General features: G+C 37.9%; 1 protein-coding gene across 2 annotated transcripts in view; it reads right to left on the minus strand.

The window, feature by feature from the left end:
• Nucleotides 1–5,754, minus strand: part of STX17 (syntaxin 17) — a 54,117-nt gene extending 48,363 nt beyond the window's left edge. The window contains exon 1 of one of the 2 annotated variants that reach the window (XM_063081783.1): nt 5,710–5,754. The gene's annotated coding sequence lies outside the window, so the exon portion shown is untranslated. The other variant, XM_063081782.1, reaches the window with a different exon arrangement.
• Nucleotides 5,755–6,000: the final 246 nt, after the last annotated feature.

Here is a 6,000-nt window from a genome sequence, read left to right on the forward strand (position 1 = left end):
TGTTTTTTCTTTATGAAACCATGTATGTTAAAATTTTTTTCTCCTTACAAAAATTATGTATATTCACTTTAGAATGTTTAGAAAATATAAATAAATGAAGAGAATAAAATAAAATCAACAATCATCTCCTTACTCTTAGTTAACTACTGTTTACATTTTGGTGTATGTCTCTCCAGGACTTTTTCTACGTTAAGTATGTATATATATATGTATGTACAGAAATAACCTTTTTAAAAAAACTAGGAGTATACTACCCAAGTTTTCATTTCCCAATATATCTTGGACATTGAATAACCTTTTTTTTTTAAAGGTGTCAAATGGCAAAACTTGACATTTCATTTTAACATTTCTGCTTGCATCAAACTCTACTTCTAATATCATTATAATGTAACTATATAATTTTATACTTCAAATTTATTATACTATGCAACTCTTCTCATTGATATCCTTTAAACTGTCTCTTCCCTTTCTCACAAAGTAATTAGTATTGTCTACAACTGATACAAATAACCAGTGACAAAGCTAGAGTAAGAACCCAGATTTTCTGAAAGTATATTCCAATGTTTTTACTTCACCAACAGTTTTCTACCAGTGTTCCGGAAAGTCCAAGGTATGCCTTTGGTGCCAGGGTAGGAGAGGGTAGGGTCTGGAAATGAGCAGGCTCCAGGACTCCACCCCTGCTTCAATTGGAGAAAAGTTATTTACATCTACTTTATAAACCGGAGCTTATCGGGTCTTATATGAGTAATGGGCTCCACTGCTTAACCAAGCCTGAAAGCCACTATAGTATACCATGCTTTCATGCCATCTCATTAGCCATAACCTCTCCCACATTAAAAAAAAAAAAATTATGTTGACTATGTTAATCCCATTGGCATATGGTGTCTTAGCCCAGGGTCCATAGAGACAGGGGTTCACATATAGACGTTGTGGAGTCTCTGAATTTTTATGAAGAATAGTGAATGTATTTTATTTTGGAGGATAGAGTCCATAGTTTTCAAGAGATTTTCAAAGAGATCTATTGTTTCCTAAACATGAAGAACTACTGCTCTAGATAATGTTCTATTTCTCTCCTTTCTTTCACAGCTGAAAATCTCGAAATGTTTGTTATACAGACTGCCTCCATTATCCATTCACTAGCAATTTTGCTTTTATGCTTAATACAAGCTCAAAAGTAAAAAGGAAAATCTCCAGGAATCAAAAAGAAAAAGGGTAAAACAGCTGCAGTACCGAACAGGAACTGGAGACACATGGAGAAATTCATTGCCAAATGAGACAGTCCACAGACACACACAAAAAACAGGAGAATGTACAGCTAAGGGACTAGAAATAATAAAGAAATCAAAAAAGAAAATTAAAGTATATTTTTAAATGTCCAATGATATAAAGGAGGAATAAAATCTTTAAAAAAAATTAGATAATACCATGAAACAACAACAGGCCAATCTGCACATAAACCAAGTAAAAATTCTAGAAATGAAAACTTCAAAAGATGGATTAAATAGTAAACTATATCGCTGAAGAGAGAATTATTGATTGGAAGATATCACTCAGACACAGAGGCATAAAAAGATGTAAAATACAAAAGAGAAGATAAAGGACATAAAGCATAAACCAAGAAGCTCAATGACAAACAGGAGTCCCATAAGGAAAGGATAAAGAAAATGATGAAAAAAAATTATTGAAAGAGAATATGCTGAGAATTAAGATGTAAGACCTCAAATTGAAAAAGGACATAAGCCCAAAGTAGCATAAATAAAAAACAGATTTACCTAAATACCTGGAAGGGAAATTGCAGAACATCAAGGACAAAGAAAAAAATCTTAAAAAGCAAACCAGAGATAAAAGACACATAAACTAAAACAAAAAAAAGCTGCAAACTTTTCATAAAAGCAAGATAATCAAAAGACAGGAATATCTTGAAAGTGCTGAGGAAGTTGGTATACATCTAGGTAAATTATCATTTAGAATGATGGCAAAATAAACATTTTCAGATATACAAAGACTGAGAGAGTTTATTACCAAGCCTCTCATTAAAAAAACTACAATAAAGAAAATAAACCCAAAGGAGCGGAATGGAAAGGAGCAGTGAATATAATAAACTGTTACTGGATAGAATAAATGAATGAATAAAAGAACAAAGGAAAGAAAGAATTTATTTTGAATAACATGATTAAATATAATAAAAATTTTCCAAAGAAAACAATTTTCTGTAATGCAACTTTTTATAGCAGTATAGTATTACATAATTGTTTCAAAATTTAACTCATCATGTATTGTTGGCTTTTAGGTTGTTTCCAATTTTCCACTACTATACACATAAATATACATACTACCACCTATGATTATTTCTTTAAAATAAATATCTGTAAATAGATTTATTAGGTAGACATTCTTTTACAATTTTTTTATATACATATTGTCAAATGTCCCCTCAAAAGTTGTGCCTATTTATTACCAGCAACATATCACGATGTCCATTTATCTACATTACAACTAATTTCCTGAACAGTGACTGACATCTGACTGATGAGAAAAATGGTTTGTTATTATTGTTTTATTTTGCATTCCTTAAATTACTAAGAGGATTGATTTATTAGCCATTTGTGTTTCTTCTTTCATGAATTACCTGCTCATGCCATGCATCTGTTTTACTACAGGGGATGTCTTTTTCTTACTAGCTTATAAGAGTCTATTATATGTTAAATATATCAATTATTTGTCTAACATTAACATTTCCCACTTTATCACATTGCCTCTTGTGTTTTCTTCTATTATGCAGATTATATACTATAGGTAGATATCTTTATATCTACCATCATTCCTATCAAAATGTTTTTTGAACAAACCTGTTGTTCAATAGATGCTGCCTGCACCAAAGCATTTCTTCAAATGTCCCTTCTTCTAATCCTGTCTCTCTAGTCAAATAGCACAATATGCATAGCACATGATAACGGGGCTTTAATTGGTCTGTCCTCATACTCTTTCTCCTCTCCAATTTTTCCCCACAATGATCACCAATTAATATATCTAAAATATGGGCCGGCCCATGGCTCACTCGGGAGAGTGTGGTGCTGGTAACACCAAGGCCCCGGGTTCAGATCCCATATAGGGATGGCCGGTTTGCTCACTGGCTGAGCACGGTGCGGGCGACACCAAGCCAAGGGTTGTGATCCCCTTACTGGTCACAAAAAGACCCAAAAAAAGAAAATAATATTTTAACTGAATACCATAAGACTAAAGACAAAAAGAACTGTATTGTACTCCATTTAGTAAATTCGTTTCTCACAGGGGTAGATTAAAAATCCTGAAATTATTTTATGTGCATACTAGGATTGAATTTAGGAAATATTTTGTAGAACATGAGAGCCAGATTTCTCACTGTCAGAAAAAGGAGTTTCTAATGAGGGACAAAACTAGAATTAATCCCTATGATGTTAAACTAAAATTGGAGAAATAGGAATAATTTTTTGTTTCTTTTTAAAAAATATACATATAGATACTACAGAAATATAGATCTTTACACATGCATGGGTGTATATATGTATATTTGCTGTTTTCTGTGAAGCCCTAGAAACAATGTCACCCTAGTGATAATGAGCACACCTAAAGCCCATATCTTGGTGTCTAAATACCATTCTACAAAATATGAAACCAGGAGTTCTTAGAGAAGTGGTTGATTCCAGGGCTGAAGCAGGGAAAACACAAGATGAGCCTGGAGCATCTTATGGTGCCAGAAAGTAAGAAAGTTCTCAAAAAAGGATGGGAGCATGTCAAAAGGATACAGGAAGCAACCTGAAAAAACTCTCAAAGGTCAAAGGTAGAGCAACTTCAGACATAAAATAAATAACAAAAGGGTAGGATAATAACCAAAAGAAAAAGAAATATGAGTCCATATACAAATAAATGAGTACAAATAAATGAATGGGGAGAATGGACAGTTATTCCTTACAGAAGAATTACAATGAATAAAGAAGGAATGAGGGAAAAAGAAAATCACCATTAAAACAGAACAGTAATAATTATTGAAAGCAAGATCCACCAATGAATGCTAAATTTAGCAAGAGAAAATTTGAGGAGAAACAGGATATTTGTGTAGTTTGAAAGTTTCCAAGATAGCAATTAAAGATAACAAGGAGAAAAACAGTACCTTTACACTGAAGAATCCCAGCATACACCATCATAATCAAGTGATCAAGATTAACATCACAAGTAGTAAGTCAGGTCATGTACCCTGATACGATGAACTGAGAAGAGCATATACACTTCTGTGGTATTCTTGACAAAAATGCATAACCTTAATCTAATCATGGGAAATCCCCTATTTGAGGGACACTACAAAATAACTGACCAGGACTCTTCAAAAGTGTAAACGTGATGAAAGGAAAAGACTGAGGAGCTGTCACAGATTAGAAGAGAGGAAGGAGCCATGACAACTAAATGCAATGTGGGGTCTTAAATTGGATCCTGGAATAGAAAAAGGACATTACTGTAAAAAAAAAATGATGGAAAAAAACATAAATGACGGAATCAGAATAAAGTTAGTAGTTCAGTTAATGGTACTGTACCAATATTAATTTCTTACTTTTGATAATTGTATTACGATATGTAAAATATTAACATTAAGGGAAGCTATAGAGGACTCTGTATTACTTTTGTAACTTTTCTGTAATTGTAAAAGTATTTCAAAATAAGAAAAGTTTTTGGTTTTTTTTTAATGTTTCACATTAGACAGGTAAAAACATTTAGAAGTCAAGGTACTTCAATCGCATCCACTGCAATAATACTTGCAGCAAGAATGCCAGGATTGTGCCAGGTGCATTACAAACCTTATCATTTAGTGCTTACAACTAATATGAGATGGGTACCATAACACTCATGTTTCCGATAAGGAAAAAGTAGTGAGAGGTTGACTAAATTACCTAAGAGATTATTTAATAAGTTAAAAGTCCCATTTCCCAGAAAAAGTACAAAATCGCTCGCAACCCCACACCCCAAAAGTGATGAACACCTTCTATCAGCCTAGAGATCCTGCATATCTGCATGTTGGTGGCGCCCGACTTCCTCGGGCACGTCGCTTTCTGCTCCTGACTGATGGAAGGGGACCGAATTTGGAGAGAAAAGTCAAAGCCCTTGGTCCCACTATATGGTCTCCTCTCCGAGTCTCGAACACATAAAAGGTGGGAGCTGGGTGTGCGACCTTCTGCGAACTACCTCCTCCTGGTCTGGCTGACAGGAGGCTCCGACCTCTCGCTCCCTGTCCCACCGCACTTCTCCTGAGCGTCGCGTCATCCCGCGCAGTGTCACCCACGACGCACCTGGGCCACACACAACAAACACCCCTAACCGCGAACGGATGCGCGGGCCGGTCCCGAGACCGAGACGCCGGCGACCCTGACGACCTGGGCTCACAGCGCGTCACGGGCAAGGCAGGCGCCGGAAACTTTTCAATCCCGCGACCCCGAAGGCCAGCACGCTCGCCCCGTCCGCGGCCTCCCTATACCCGCTTGTAATAGCTCTTCCAAAAACGAAACCGAGTGCGGCTCCGCCACGGTTCTTAGTGCCGGGAGGAGCACCCAGAGCGCTTACACTTCCGATCTAATGGCCAGCTTTCCGCTGGGCGCTTCTCCCACACGCCGAGTCAGCGCCCGGCCCACCAAGCCCGTCAGGGCCCCGAAGGCCCTGAGGTGGCTCCCGCGAGCCCCTTACCTCCCGCCCGGGCGCTCGCGGCCGGTCGGTGCGCACGGCGCAGGCGCGGCGCGACGGGGCGGGGCGTCGCGAGGGGCGGGCTGGGATGGGCCCCGCCCCCTCCCTCCGGGCGAGCTCTGGGGTGGGAGTGTGGTAGGAGGTCTGTGAGGACAGACTCTGGCTCCTTTCTGGAACACAAGGGTCTTTTAAAAACGTGATCCTCATTACATTGTGGGTTTGTTACACCGGAGCAAGGAGGACAGGCGCACGAGCCCCTTTTAGGTCTGTTTGTCGTGTTTTAAGACAGATCAC

The sequence above is a fragment of the Cynocephalus volans genome, chromosome 17 (genome assembly GCF_027409185.1).
Source record: "Cynocephalus volans isolate mCynVol1 chromosome 17, mCynVol1.pri, whole genome shotgun sequence".
NCBI classification, from domain to species: domain Eukaryota; kingdom Metazoa; phylum Chordata; class Mammalia; order Dermoptera; family Cynocephalidae; genus Cynocephalus; species Cynocephalus volans.